At 38.5% G+C, this 15,392-nt stretch overlaps 1 protein-coding gene and 1 pseudogene across 6 annotated transcripts in view; one reads left to right on the top strand and one right to left on the bottom strand.

Moving 5' to 3' along the window:
• The window catches only part of WWP1 (WW domain containing E3 ubiquitin protein ligase 1), a 117,273-nt gene that overhangs the window by 83,950 nt on the left and 17,931 nt on the right, over window positions 1–15,392 (bottom strand). For 5 of the 6 annotated variants that reach the window (XM_022555059.3, XM_089898990.1, XM_089898993.1 and 2 more), the window contains one exon: window positions 8,253–8,347. The exons of the other annotated variant lie outside the window; for it this stretch is intronic. The gene's annotated coding sequence lies outside the window, so the exon portion shown is untranslated. The remainder of the gene's footprint in view (window positions 1–8,252; window positions 8,348–15,392) is intronic. 6 annotated transcript variants of the gene reach the window in all.
• On the top strand, window positions 851–3,611 carry LOC111164976 (eukaryotic translation initiation factor 4B pseudogene; annotated as a pseudogene).

A 15,392-nucleotide genomic window follows, 5' to 3' on the forward strand; every position in this document is an offset into this window, starting at 1 on the left:
TCTTCTGCATGGCAAATATTTTAAGGCTAACCTTCTATACACTTTTAACCTACTAACATAAAGTAGAACATTCAGGGCAAGATTGAGAAATATTAACAAATATGTTTCTTACCCTTTATGAACTTTACATATTATGATTATTAAACAAACTTTTAAAAATTAGTTTTAGCAATAAAAGATAAAATAAAACATGGTCAAGCAAAGAGACTATGAAAATGGCATTGCACATCTGAAAAAGAGTCATATAGAATTTGTTTAAACTCTTCATTTTAGAATAGTTTCAGATGTACAGAAAAGTTGTGAAGATAACAGAGTTCTCATATACCCTATACCCAGTTTCCCCTACTATTAATTTCTTATATTAGTATGCTACACTTGTCATAATCAATGAACCAATATCAATATATTATTATTAATTAAAATCCATAGTTTATTCAGATTAGACAGAACTTAAGAATCAGTAAACTTGAACATAAACCTAAAAAAATCATTTAGAAGTAATGCTGAAATAAACAGCTTGAAAATATGAAAAAGAAGCTAAAAGACGTGAAAGATAAAACGTGACCTGAAATATATTTCTACTCATAATCTCAGAAAATGAAGAAAGAGGAGGTCATACCAGGAGAGAAAATGACTTAATTTTCTGGAGCCATGAAAAACATTTATTCACAATTCTAAGAAATACAATATATATAAAAGAGGCAGGATAAACATAAAGACATTCACATTTGGACACAAAGCAGTCAATCTGCAGAACACCAAAAGAGAGCATGTTAAAAGCAGCCAGAGAGAAAAGTGATTACATATAAAAGAAGAGAGTAAAGTGATAGCAGAATTCTCAACAGCAGCAATGGAAGCACAAAAGGTAGAACAAGCATCTATGTGCAAAGAACTGAGACAAAAATTATTCAACCACTAAAACTCTCTCTGGGACACAGAAGGCATTAAGACTTTGCCAGATAAACCAAAAGAGAGTTTACTGGCAGCAGACCTTTACTTCAACAAAATCTAAAGGACATGTTTCATAAAAGAGTAAAATTACACACAAGGATGATCTGAGATGCAAGAAGGAAAAGACGAGTAAAGAAATTAGTAAGCATACAAATAAATCTAAATAAACATTGTCTGAATAAAATGACAATAACATCTTATTATGGTATTTAAATAGAACCCGTATAAACCGTTCAAATATGGAATAAGGAACAGAAGCATATAATGGAGGAGCAGGGTAGGAAGAGAGAGGATAGGAGTTGATGATGTAAATTCTTGCATTGTCCAGCAGAGGGATTATGATCTGGTTTAACTTTAGCCTATATATTAAGAGTATGCCAGCAGAATTTCAAGGGTAATCATAAAAGAATAGAAATAAGTGAGTGTAATTTCCAAACTAGTAGAGAAGAGAATACAATTAAAAAAAAAAAATCAATTCCCAAAAAAAGGCTAGAAAAGAAAAAAAAAGGCATAAAGCAACCTGGACTATCAGAAAGCACAAAGAGAGTTCAAATATAGAAATAATCACAATAAATGTATACGGACAAATTCAAAAGTAACACAAGAGACACCTACAAAATAAAGATGCTGATTGGATGAAAGCAAAAATATGGAAAAGGACATATTAGGCAAATATAAACAAAAAGAAAGCTGGGATTAGTTATAATAGCAGAAAAAGAGCATTATTAGGGAGAACAAAGAAAATGATACAAGATCCAATCTAGTAAGTAGAAATAAAACTCCAAATCTGCATGCTTAAAAAAAAAAAAAGAAAAAAAGCCTCATTTTGGTTCTTTCCCCTAGCCCAGCAAAGTGACCTGAGCCAAGAAGAATGGGAACCCTATCTCCCTAACAGGCTTACAGGCTGAGGATGGTAGTAACACTGGTGGAAGCAGCATCTATATCCCCAAACCAGTCAGCTGGACTGATAGAACAGATGATCTGGAGGATGTTTCAAGCACTTGGCACAGTTAGGATGACAACATGTATAAGGCACCTGCAACTAACCAATACATCCTGCCCACTGCTCCACAGGCTGCCTGGGAACCAGAGCCATTTCCCCATCTGCCACCCTACACTGCTTTTCTGGGGAACCCAACTTGTGATAGACCGAAGTCTCCATTAAGGAATTTTAGAGGATTAAGTATCAGTGCAGTGTATTTACCATGCGAACCCAGTAATCCAGAGAGGTTGAAAGGTTTCAATAATGCTGAGTTTGAGAACCTGGAGTCCCTGCTCTGTGTCCTCAACCTCAATAAAAAAATCTCTAGGTAACAGAATTCCAGGGGACACTGCTAATCAAGCACGGGAAAAAGACAAAGATGATCATTCTTTTGGCTGAAAAAGAAATCAGCTTTCTCACAAAATCGATACAGACTGGAGGAACTGTCCTGCCATAGACAGCTTGGATTTGACTATCCACCTAGGAGAGGTGAAGAGAGCTTTGAAGGCAAACACTGTGATCACTACGGAGGCCAGGACTGCTATCATGACTAAGGCAGCAGAGACCATGGTAGAGGCTATGACTTCAGGATAAACAATGGCAGAAATACAAGTCGTAGTGGGTACTATAGGGATGACGACTACAGAGGAAGCAGGACCACTGGGAAGATGGATAGACAGGACATTCAGTCGTGGAGCACGAAAGACAACTGCTCTCCAGATGATTACAGGTGTGATGATAGAGGACCCTCCCAGAGACCCAAACTGAATCTAAAGCCTCAGAGTACTCCTAAGGAAGATGACTCCTCTGCTGGTACTTCCCAGTTTAGTCAAGCAGCTTCCATCTTTGGAGCAGCAAAGCCTGCTGACCCACCTGTGAGACAGCAAGTAGAAGACCAGCTACAGAAGGAAAGGGAGAAATCACAGCATCAGTTCGATGAACCAAAACTAGAATGACAGCCTCAGGAGAGACACCCAAATTGGCAGAGTGAAGAATATTTAGAACAGTAATGGTCAAGGACAGGAAGTGCGTCATCTCAGATTGGGACCTTGCCACATCTGCCAGAAGTCAGTCAGGGATGCATGAAGGAGAGAGAGTGAGATGTCTCTGGAAAATGAAATACTCACTAAGGCAAAAGACTGTCACTCTCCAACTTCTAAGCTTCCCAAACCTGATTAGCTACTAAAGGTAATGCTGGCCCCTCCATCAACAGAGAATGCTTGGGTGAAGTGAAGTGCTAATCTTTCTGCTTGATCTCAGAGCTCAAACATAGAGCAGCAATCCCCTACAAGTGATGGAGGAAAAGTCACTCCAGCTCAACACCTCAGGAAGAATCAACCTGGAAAGATGAAAATAAAACAGATTTGGTGAGTGTCCCAAAAGGTGAAAGTGGGAACTCAAGCATGGACCAAGAGATGAAGGAACAAAGACTAATGGAAGAAGTCTGAAAGGAAACATAACAAGGATCAAGAACTCCAATCTGCAGCTGAGCCAAAGAACCCTGAAGAATCCAGCCTCTGAGTTCAGTACTGTGAGTATGCTGCTCTCCCAGTTGACAGTGAAAATTAAAATAGAATTCTACATACTGTGCTTTCTCCTAGTCTCTCTTTACCATGGAACATTTCTAAGCAAATCAAATCTCTATCCATACAAGGCAAAATAAAATTCACCATCTCCTGGGGGGAGAAAAGCCTCCAAAGATTGTTAGAACCACAGAAAGAAACTGACAAATTGACCATTGCCTTGGGCGATTTCAACACACACTAATTTTCCATGGATCAAGTGGACCAAAACAGATGAAACTATTTGCAAAGCAGAAATAGAGACATGATGAAGAGAATTAAGGTGTGGACACTAGCAGGGGAAATGCGGGGTGGGATGAATTGGGAGATTGGGATTGACGTATATAAACCGCTGGGTATGAAATAGATTATCTAGTGAGGAACTGCTGTATAGCACGGGGAATTCTACTCAGTGCTCTGTGGTGACCTGAATGGGAAGGAAATCCAAAAGGGAGGGGATATGTGTATACATATGGCTGGTTCACTTTGCTGTGCAGCAGGAGCTAGCACAACACTGTAAAGCAACTATACCCCAATTAAAAAAAAAATTGAATAAATAAATAAAAACAAAATGATTAACAAGCAGGATTTAATTAACAGAACTTTACACCCAATTACTAGAAAATAAACATTCTTCTAAGTATACATGAGACATACAGAAAAATAATACACACACTGGGAGATAATGAAAATGTCACTAAATTTCAAAGAATATGTATCATACTGTTCCCAGGCTCTGATCAAAATGCAATTAAGTTAAAAATCAATAATGGAAGATAAATTTTTAAAATACAAATAGAAAATAATAACACTTCTAAATATTTCATGAGTCATCAGAAACCACATTGGAAATTTTTCTAAAAATACTAAAAACTAAATGATAAAAATACCACATACAAACATTTTCGGAATACAGTAAAAGTTATACTTAGAGGCAAATCTATAGCCTTAATGACTTATACTAGGAAAAGAAGAAAGGCTGAAAATGAATGAGTTGACAGGCCAGTCTGTTAAGTTAGAAAGATAATCACGAGTAAATCCAAAGAATGTAGGAGATAATAAAGAACAGAAACTAATGAAGTAGAAAAAAGGTAACAGAAAGGACCAACAAAATCATTGTTCTTAGAAAACACTAAAACAAATAAATGCCTGGCAAGACTGAAGAAGGGTAAATAAAATGAAACAACATAAAGAGTCCCCCAAAAGACCAAGTATCTAAGGACATACTCAGGTAACAGATGTAGCAATGCAGATCTGTGGGAAAGGAGGGACAATTAAATGGTCCTGATATTATCAATATGGAAAGAATTAAACTGGATCTCTACCTCACATCATATACAAAATCAATTCAAGATGGACTAGTGATATTATATGAAAGGCAAACTTTAAGAAATTACAGCAGAAAACTGTTGTTTTGTGTCCTCCCAGAAGGAAAGATTTCTTAAACAAGCATACTAACCAAAGAAGAAAAGAATGAGTATTTTAACTATGTGGAAACTGAGAACTTCTGTTTACCATAAATCATAAAAAAAAAAAACCTAAAAGACAAGCCACAAACTGGGAGATATTTACAAAACTTAAAACTGATTAAAGATTATTATTTAAACTACTTAAGAACCTCAAATAAACACAAAAAATAAAAACACAGGAAGCAAATGGGCAAAAAAACCTGAACAGAAATTTTATACACAGGAAACTTGTTTGGCCAATAAGTATTTTAAAAGATATACAATCTCATTATTCATCAGAGAAATACTAGCTAAGACCACATGAGATATTATTTTCAAACTCACTAGAATGGTAATAACTAGGAGTTTTGACAGTACCAAATAACGACAACAACAACAACAAAAAAAATGGAGCAGTGGTGGCTCTTACACACTGCTACTAGGTGTTTAAATTGGTAAAGTCCTGCTGGTAGGTGTTAAATTTGGTAAAATTGTTGGAAAACAATTTGGCATTATTATGTAAAGTTGAACATTTGCATGTCCTTCAATAAGCAATTCTAGATACATACTATAAAAATTTTTGTACTTGTGTGCCAAGTATAAGCATTCTTCATAATAACAACAACAAAAATGCTCAAATGTCCACTGGTAGAACAATGGTTAAAAGAATTAGGCTAACACACAATGGAAAAGTAGTGAGAATGAATGAACTATAGCTGTAAGCAACAACATGAATGTATCTTAGAAACACAATAGTAAATGAAAAAAGACAAACAGGAGTTCTAGGTATTAACATCTTCCTCTCACTTAGTCCCACCTCCAAGATTTAACGTTCTATGTTCTACATTGAGCATCAAGAAATGCTTCCAACTCCTAATGACAAAGAAGAAAGAAATGTATTCTTCTGGCGGTTATCATGGCCTCGTCTTTTGCTATGCATTTCTTTTGAAAATGCCATGATTCCATGATTGAAAAAAAATCCAGAAACATGGGGGCATTGTGGATCCTGAGTCTCAAAAGCTTATACTATCAATAAACAATTGAATGAAGCCCACTGAAGAACTGCTGAGGTCCAAAGGGCAACCAAATGACAAGCTGTGACTCCTCCAAGGAGTACACTATCAATCTAACTGAAACACTTCTGCCAAACTCAAGAAATTAGTGTGTGGAAATACACCTGCTACACTCTGAATAAGGAGCTTTCTTTCATATATGGTACAACAATATCCACACAGTACAAAAATAAGTCTCCATGATTATTTTCTTGTCATAAATATGAATATGCATTCTGAGATTTTTCTATTATTTATGATGGTTGAATGTTTTCTTTGAAATGTATAAAGATTTATAGACATTTCTCTATAATAAAATACCATTTGTGCAAGCTTTAAAAAGACTCAAACAAAACATTAAACTCAAAACAAAGAACTGTATTTGTGGTAATACTATTTTTAAAAAAGAAATTAAAAAAAATTCAAAATAGCAGTTACTTCAGGGGTTGGGGAAAGACAGGATTATGGGGTTACAGAGGTACTACTCACAGGTAGCCCTTTAACTGTGTTAGTACTGACCTAGTTCTAAGTCGAATGGTTGGTTCCCAAATGTTTGTTTCTATTATTAAATTCCATATGTTACATATAATCTGGAATTGGCATGTTCAAATTACAGAATTTTTAAAAATGTAAAGAATGCATGGAAGGCAAGGAAGTAGATACAGGAAAGTGTAGAGCACTAATTCATCAAATGTGGTGGTAAGGGAGTATGTCTGCAGCCTAAGAAAAAGAAAGAAAAGCTAGAGCTTTCATACAGATGATGTGTAATTAGTCTTCCACGAAAAAGGCACTTCTTCCTCTGAACAGTAAATGACGGACCTAAGGATAAGTGAAGATAAGAATTCATTTGGAGGTAGATTAAAAGAAAATTGAGGGACTTTATTAGTGAATTAGACAGAAAGGTAATTGCTGAGGTTGAGAATAAGGTACATAAAAAGAATTGTAAAGTTTAAAATGCCGTGCAGACTGGGAAAATGCCAACTAAGCAAAAGATTGTTTGCTCTAACAGCTCAAAACTTTTTCTGTGCCCAGATTCTCACCTCCAAGCTACTTCTCCCTTTGTCTTATATAAACCAACCCTCAGACTCAAGACTGCATGCCTCCAGTCACCAATAACTGCAAATTTAAACTGCAAATGATAAAGATCCTTCAAAAATGGTGCTATTTTGCCTTAAAAGGGAAGATACACAGCAAACAAAATCATCTACTTCAACATGCAATTAGTTCACATTTCATTTAATAACAAAGATGTTATGGCACTTAAAATACATGTAATGTACTGTTACATACATTCTTTTTTTAATGTGATAATTTTTTATTGAAGTATAGTTGATGCACAATATTATATGTTACAGGTGTACAGTGTAGTGACTCATAATTTTTAAAGATTATACTCCATTTATAGTTATCATAAAATATTGGCTGTATTCCCAGTTTGTACAAATATATCCTTGTAGCTTATTTTATACATAATAGTTTATACCTCTTAATCAATCCCCTGCCCCTACATTGCCCCTCCCCCTTCCCTCTTAACAACAGTAACCACTAGTTTGTTCTCTACGAGTCTGTTTCTTTTTTGTTATGCTCACTAGTTTGTTGTATTTTTTAATTCCACATATAAGTGATATCATACAGCATGTCTTTCTCTGTCTGACTTATTTCACTTAGCATATTACCCTTCAAGTCCATCCGTTGCTACAAATGGCAAAATTTCATTCTTTTTTATGGCTGCATAAAATATTCCACTGTATTTATATGCCATATCTTCTTTTTTTTTTTTTTGTGGTACATGGGCCTCTCACTGTTGTGGCCTCTCCCGTTGCGGAGCACAGGCTCCGGACGCGCAGGCTCAGCGGCCATGGCTCACAGGCCCAGCCGCTCCGCAGCATGTGGGATCTTCCCGGACCAGGGCACGAACCCGTGTCCCCTGCATCGGCAGGCGGACTCTCAACCACTGTGCCACCAGGGAAGCCCTATGCCATATCTTCTTAATCCACTCATCTGCTGATGGACACTTAGGTTGCTTCCATATCTATATATTCTTTTATCTGAGCATTATAATAACACTATATGAGTAGGGAGGTACTATTTCCATCTTATAGATGAGGAAACTGTGGCTCAGAAGTGTTAAAGATCTATAACCATATTTTTTATGACAATGTATTTCTCAGTCTACATAGGTATAATTAACTGTCAGCATGTATGGAGTTTAACTCCTAAATATAGTCTTAGTTAAATAAAGTTGTTAATCACTTACTTTGTACCAGGAACTGTTCTAGATACTGGAGATAGAAAGATGAGTAAGACACGATTCCTTCTTTCAAGGAGCTCATAGTCTAGTGAGGAGACAACCTATAAACAAACAAACAGCTTTCAGTGTGACAGTTACTAAAATAGATGCAAAATGTCAACTAGTACATCTGAGGTTCACAAGAGAAATGGATAATCCAACCTACAGGAATCAGGAAAAGGTTCACAGAGAAGGTAATCTTTGAATGAACTGTCTTAAAGTATAATTCTTCAAGAAAGAATTATGGAAAGTATGGAGCGCTGGAGAACTATTGGTAAGGTTGGTGCAAAGTGATGAGGCCAACAGGCAAACGGTAATCTAAACTGTATAGAATCCTATGGGATAGTTCATATGGTATCTAAAATATACCAAGCACAGTAGTTTAAAGCTTATCCTGAAGGTAACTGATAGACACTGATAGGTTTCCACAGCAAGAACTGCATTTTAGAAGAATAACTTTGGTAGCAAGGGTCTAGATTTAAAATAATCAGTTTAGGGCCTCCCTGGTGGCGCAGTGGTAGAGAGTGCACCTGCCGATGCAAGGGACACGGGTTCGTGCCCCAGTCCGGGAAGATCCCACATTCCGCGGAGCGGCTGGGCCCGTGAGCCATGGCCGCTGAGCCTGCGCGTCCGGAGCCTGTGCTCCGCAACGGGAGAGGCCACAACAGTAAGAGGCCCGCGTACAGAAAAAAAAAAAAAAAAAAAAATCAGTTTATCTGAACCAGAGCACTGGTAATGTGAAGGAAAAAACTCAGCATATGTATAAGATCTCTGACAGATGATTATGGGATAGCTGAGGCTTAGAAACAAGAAGGATTCTGAACAACCGAAATTTCCCCCTTCACTATCTGGGTGGGTGATGGAGCCATAACCAGGATAGGGAACAGAAGTGAAGCAAATTGTAGGACACAATATGGCTCAAAGTTTTCAAGAGCCAATTCTGCAGTTAGACTACTTGAATTTCATTTCCAATTCTGCCACTTAACAGCTGTGTGACCAAGTGTGACAAAAGAAAAAACAAAGCCTGAGTTTTAACAAACTTTAAAGTGAATTGGTTATTCATCCAAATGAATTTAGGTCATAACCTATGCCCAGAGGATATGGACAGTTATACGTAAGCTGATTATGTCCAGCTCAACCCTTTAAAAATGCCACAAAGTTGAATATGGGTTCATTATTATTCAACTGCAAAGAACAGAGTAAGAGTCCTGAATGTAGATAATAAAATACATTTCCAGTCCTCCAAGGTTACAGACCTATCAACTCCTCACTTAGAAGGTACATCTTAATTGTCTGCTTACTTCATGATGTCATTCTTAAGTCAGAAGCAAAATTTTTTAAAAAATATCAAAAGATCTGATCCATTTTGCATACTACGCATAGCATTAAAGATTGGAAAAGGCAGAGAAATATCATCATATACCTATCTGCCTGGATCAATTAATAAACATACTGACTGCCTAGTCTGTAAAGTGGGTATAGCAAGGACACAAAAATGGTACAAGACAAAGCCCCCGTTTCCATACGGGTACTCTAGTTTTAAAGATGATATTAATACACAGGTAACATCTCAGTAACAAGACAGGATGGTACATACCAGTTGCTAAAGAAGTTTAGTCCAATGAATGTGGAACTTGAAAGGTTAGAAAGCCTCCATTTAGACAACAACACAAAATTTAAAATTCAGTGAGTGTGGCAAAGATAAAGATAGATGAACAAAGCCTCCCTCTCCCTAAAATATCCAAGATTCAACAACTCTAAAGTAGAAAATAAGTATTTCATAAAATCATAAACTAGGGACTTCCCTGGTGGTCCAGTGGTTAAGAGTCCACCTTCCAATGCAGGGGACGTGGGTTTGATCCCTGGTCGGGGAACTAAGATCCCACATGCTACGGGGCAACTAAGCCCGCATGCCACAACTACTGAGCCCGCCCACTCTAGAGCCCGTGTGCCACAACTAGCGAGCCCCCACGCTCTGCAGCCCGCGTGCCACAACTAGAGAGAAGCCCACGCACTGCAACAAAGAGCCTGCTCACCATAATGAAGATCCCGCGTGCCTCAACTAAGACCCGACGTAGCCAAAAAAAAAAAAAAAAAAGTACCAAAAACTTACCCCTTGAAAAAAGAATAAACTACAAAACAGGGGATTTAATTTTAAACAATAAAAGAATATTACTTCTATATAGAGATCATTTATAAAAATATACTGTTGATCATTTCAATGAATTTATAAAACAGGACAGTAAACAACTCATTCTGATTTGCACAGGACCATCTAGGTTTTGAGTTCTGCTTCTTGGGAACCTCTCATTTCTGGGCACACTGAGATGTTTTACTAAGGGTAACCTTAGTAAACAATGTAATGGCTCTAACTGCATAGACAGCTTTTTGGATGTATCTCAAGGGTATTTTTCTAGTGGAATCCTGTTATAATAAAGCATAATTCTGTTAGACTTTACAATTTCTGTATGACCTAAATATTCAGAAATGAAAAATCAATTTTATAGGGACTACTCATCATTAGGCCTCAGTTTCACAACCCTGGGGACTACATGTAGGGAGAAGGGAAGAGGAAGGAGCAAAAACTTTCTCAATACCCAATGCCTTTAAACTTCAGAATTGTTTACTTTTACCAAACTCTCCAAATAATCACCACTCTGGTATCCTACGGATTTGAAGACACTTCCAACTTCCTGCGTAGCCTCCAAACACTGAGTCCAACTGCTCTTCCTCACCTCATGCAGTCACCCTCACTCCAGTCTCTGCTTCTGTGCCAATACTGTATCTTGCGCACTTCCATTCCACTGACTAGCAGGGATGACCCCACACTGGACTGGCAGGCGCTACTCTGCTCGGCATCTCCGAGCAGTTATCTCCAGCACTGCGCTCTCTCTTCAGATTCTGTCTGCCTTCAGTCCCCCCAGCTCTCCTCTGTCCTAGTAGCACCTAGTGGCGATACCATCCCTAGTTTATGCCTGCATAGCACTTCTCAGTTCCAAATTTTCACATTCCCATCTCAAGGAAGTAGGCTAAGTACAACCATTTCAAATTTTAATACTGTAACATTAACATTATTTTTAATTCCTACTCTATCTCCCATGGGGCTTTTCTTACCAGGATCTCTCAACCACTGTGCCTTTTCCTCTACCTTCAAATAAACTTGGTGTTAAGGTCTCAATACATACTTTTAATTGTTTGGGATAGAAGCTAGGTGATTTCTTAAAAAGTTTACTTGTCCACACTGACCTCTCTGTATAAACTTCACTGATTAATCCTCTTAATACAAAACCTAGGAATTTTACCCTCCTGATAATTTACAAGTGCCACTGGGTGAAAAGGAATAACACTTTTAAACTGTGCCATTCCAGTGACTTGAAGAGCACTTGCATTACCTACCAGACAAAGGACAAATGAAGACAGGCATCCACAGGTACTTTTTATCCTCCATCTACAGTCTGGGTGTTTATTTTCATGTGAAAATGCCTATCTAGGCTTCCCTGGTGGCACAGTGGTCGAGAGTCCGCCTGCCGATGCAGGGGACACGGGTTCATGACCCGGTCCGGGAAGATCCCACATGCCGCGGAGCGGCTGGGCCCATGAGCCATGGCCGCTGAGCCTGCGCATCCGGAGCCTGTGCTCCGCAACGGGAGAGGCCACAACAGTGAGAGGCCCGCGTAGAGCAAAAAAATATATATATATATATGAAAAATGCCTATCTAATCATAGGATCTAATAACCACAACTTTCTCTCTTCCATCTTTCTGCACTTTCAGTAAATTTCAAAGTTCCTTTTAGTGCACAATATATGTCAGTTTATGGGAAGAACACAGGAAGTATTTTTTATGAGGAAAATGTATTTATCTTCAAAATGCCAAATTTCCTAAGTCAGTATTAATATCCAACTCTTATTATTTATCCCCACCCAGTTTCGGATTTTCAACCAGAGGAGGTAAATAAATATATGAATTTTCCCCAAGCCTTCTGGTTCTGTTTTCAATCATCTTCCAATTTTTACCTGTACTTTTCCAGCAACACAAATCTAGGCCTCTTTACTTGACTTTTCTTTTTCAGCTGTATCTCATATCTCCCCTTTCGTAAGTTCATTCTCTTCCTAGTCTTTACCTATCTCACTTTCTTGTGTCCGATGAGTTTATAATCAATCATATTATTTTATTTTTAAGTGTTATTCCTCTCAAACAATTACATGGAAAGTCTGCTTTATAGTTAACTTGTCTCAAAATTTGCCTCTCATTAATATATGTATCTGGGCTTCCCTGGTGGTGCAGTGGTTGAGAATCTGCCTGCCAATGCAGGGGACACGGGTTCAAGCCCTGGTCTGGAAAGATCGCACATGCTGCGGAGCAACTAGGCCCGTGAGCCACAACTACTGAGCCTGCGCGTCTGCAGCCTGTGCTCCACAACAAGAGAGGCCGCGATAGTGACAGGCCCGCGCATCGTGATAAAGAGTGGCTGGCCCCCGCTCGCCACAACTAGATAAAGCCCTCGCACATAAATGAAGACCTAACACAGCCAAAAATAAATAAATTAATTAATTAATTAAAAAAATATATATATATGTATCTGCTGCCACCTCAAGCTAATAAGCAAAATAATTTTACACTGAAATGCACCATACACATCACAATTTTAATTTTTTAAGCACTAAATCTTGATCCATCTATAGATTCCCTTTTAACTGCCAATTTTAACCATTTCCAAACTATGTGACCACCTTGCTCTCAAAATTGTTCTGTGTAATCAATCTGCTCTTAAACTATCAGTTACATAATTAAAACAAATTTCTTTTCCTTTCTCAAATCTACAAACATTTGTATTGTTACTGCATGCCCCTTGCTGTAACAGTCAAAAACCTTGCTGAATTTAACCTTATGCCTCCTCAAATTATCATGGCACACACCCTTATACCCGCTGCCCATTAATTCCCTGCAATTTATTTCCTAGTTTATTTCCTGCAATTTATTTATTCACTAAAAATTCACATCCAATAGCTGGTCAAACTACTTACTCAGTTCTCTTCCTCATTCTCGTAAATTCTAACCAAGGTAATTCTTGATTCTGGGTACTTTAAATTCTACCTAGTTCTTTGCCTTAAAACAGCTTTCCATCACAGTAAGGCTCCAGTCACAGCACAAAACACAATCAGAGCAACTTAACTTGCTCTGATTTTCCTATCAAGGTGTTTGCCCCCAATTAATAATAGTTACAATTACCTACCCAAAGCAAAACTAACAACCCACGCTTTCAAATAAAACGTGTTTCATGTGAACTTCAAGCCAGCAAAATTTACAAAGTCTTCTTGTCCATACAGAACGCAAATTCCTTCCCAGAAAAGCAATAAATAATTAATAATAGACTTTGGACAGACGACTGGAGGCTAAGCTAGCAGTAAATACAACATACCAAAGTAAAGGCCAGTCTGGAGATCAAATATCAAAGATACTTCTATTCTGAGCTGACAGAAGTACTGGTTTTTGCTCTTTTCCAAGTCAGAGGCTGGCAGATTTTTAAAAATTACATTTACTGCAAAGTTAATATAAAACTCTCAATATCTAGTAATGTTAGAAATTACAAGAAACTCAAGTCAGATCCTGTCAACAAGTAAGCTTTTGCTTATAGAAGATCTGCAGCCTGGCTGACAGGTGGGGTGGGGGTAGAAACAAATAATTGAAAAGAAGAAACCATCATGTGCCAGAGTCCAGTGTGAATCTGGATTTGAACTTCTGCTCCCACATTGACTAAGAGGCAGCATAACAGTGGCTGAGAGAGTAAATTCTGCAGCCAGACTGCCTGGGTTCAAATCCCAGTTCCACTACTGGCAAGCTCCTTTACCCCACAGTGCCTCAGGTTTTTTTTGTTTGTTTGTTGCTTTTTTTCTAATTTTATTTATTTTTTGGCTGCGTTGGGTCTTCATTGCCGCACATGGGCTTTCTCTAGTTGGGCGAGCAGGGGGTTACTCTTCGTTGCAGACCACGGGTTCTAGGCGCATGGGCTTCCATAGTTGCAGCACACAGGCTCAGTAGTTGTGGCGCACGGGCTTAGTTGCTCCGTGGCATGTGGGATCTTCCCGGACCAGGGCTCGAACCCGTGTCCCCTGCATCGGCAGGCGGATTCTTAAGCACTGTGCCACCAGGGAAGTCCCAGTGCCTCAGTTTTTATATCTATAAAATGACAAAGACGGGCTTCCCAGGTGGCACAGTGGTTGAGAGTCCGCCTGCCAATGCAGGGGACACGGGTTCATGCCCGGGTCCAGGAAGATCCCACATGCTGCGGAGTGGCTGGGCCCGTGAGCCATGGCCACTGAGCCTGCGCGTCCAGAGCCTGTGCTCCACAATGGGAGAGGCCACAACAGGGAGAGGCCCGCGTATCGCAAAAAAAAAAAAAAAAAAAAACACAAAGACAACAGTACCTACCTCACAGAGTTATTAAGAGAATTAAATGAGTTAATATTGACAAATCGCTAAGAAAACTCCCTGGCACACAAATGCTTAATAAATAAATTGACATTGGGGGCTTCCCTGGTGGCGCAGTGGTTGAGAGTCCGCCTGCCGATATAGGGGACACGGGTTCGTGCCCCGGTCCGGGAAGATCCCACATGCTGCAGAGCGGCTGGGCCCGTGAGCCATGGCCGCTGAGCCTGCGCGTCCGGAGCCTGTGCTCCGCAACGGGAGAGGCCGCAACGGGAAAGGCCACAACAGTGAGAGGCCCGCGTACCGCAAAAAAATAAAAACAAATAAATAAATAAATTGACATGACCTTGGACAAGTAACTTAACCTCTCTCAGCAGCAGATGTCTTAGAAGAAATTAGTATCATATAAGCAGTTTGTGAATTATAAAGTGCTGTATAAATGCTAAATTATTAAGAATATAACATGAAAAAACAATATTAAATATGAGAATGAAAAATAAAGCATTTATAGAAAAACACAGTCTTACTATATTGCAATTTTATCAGCTAATTTTTCTGAATACGGAAGTTACTTAGAAACCTAACACTTCAACCTTCTGAGACACTCATGCCATCTACCTTATTTTAAATAATTTCTGATGGAGATTCTTATAAAAATATACTACATAACCCTGTCCTA

This window comes from Delphinapterus leucas, chromosome 17, assembly GCF_059928025.1.
Source record: "Delphinapterus leucas isolate spDelLeu-1000000601 "Yukka" chromosome 17, BTC_Dleu_Yukka2, whole genome shotgun sequence".
Classification (NCBI taxonomy): domain Eukaryota; kingdom Metazoa; phylum Chordata; class Mammalia; order Artiodactyla; family Monodontidae; genus Delphinapterus; species Delphinapterus leucas.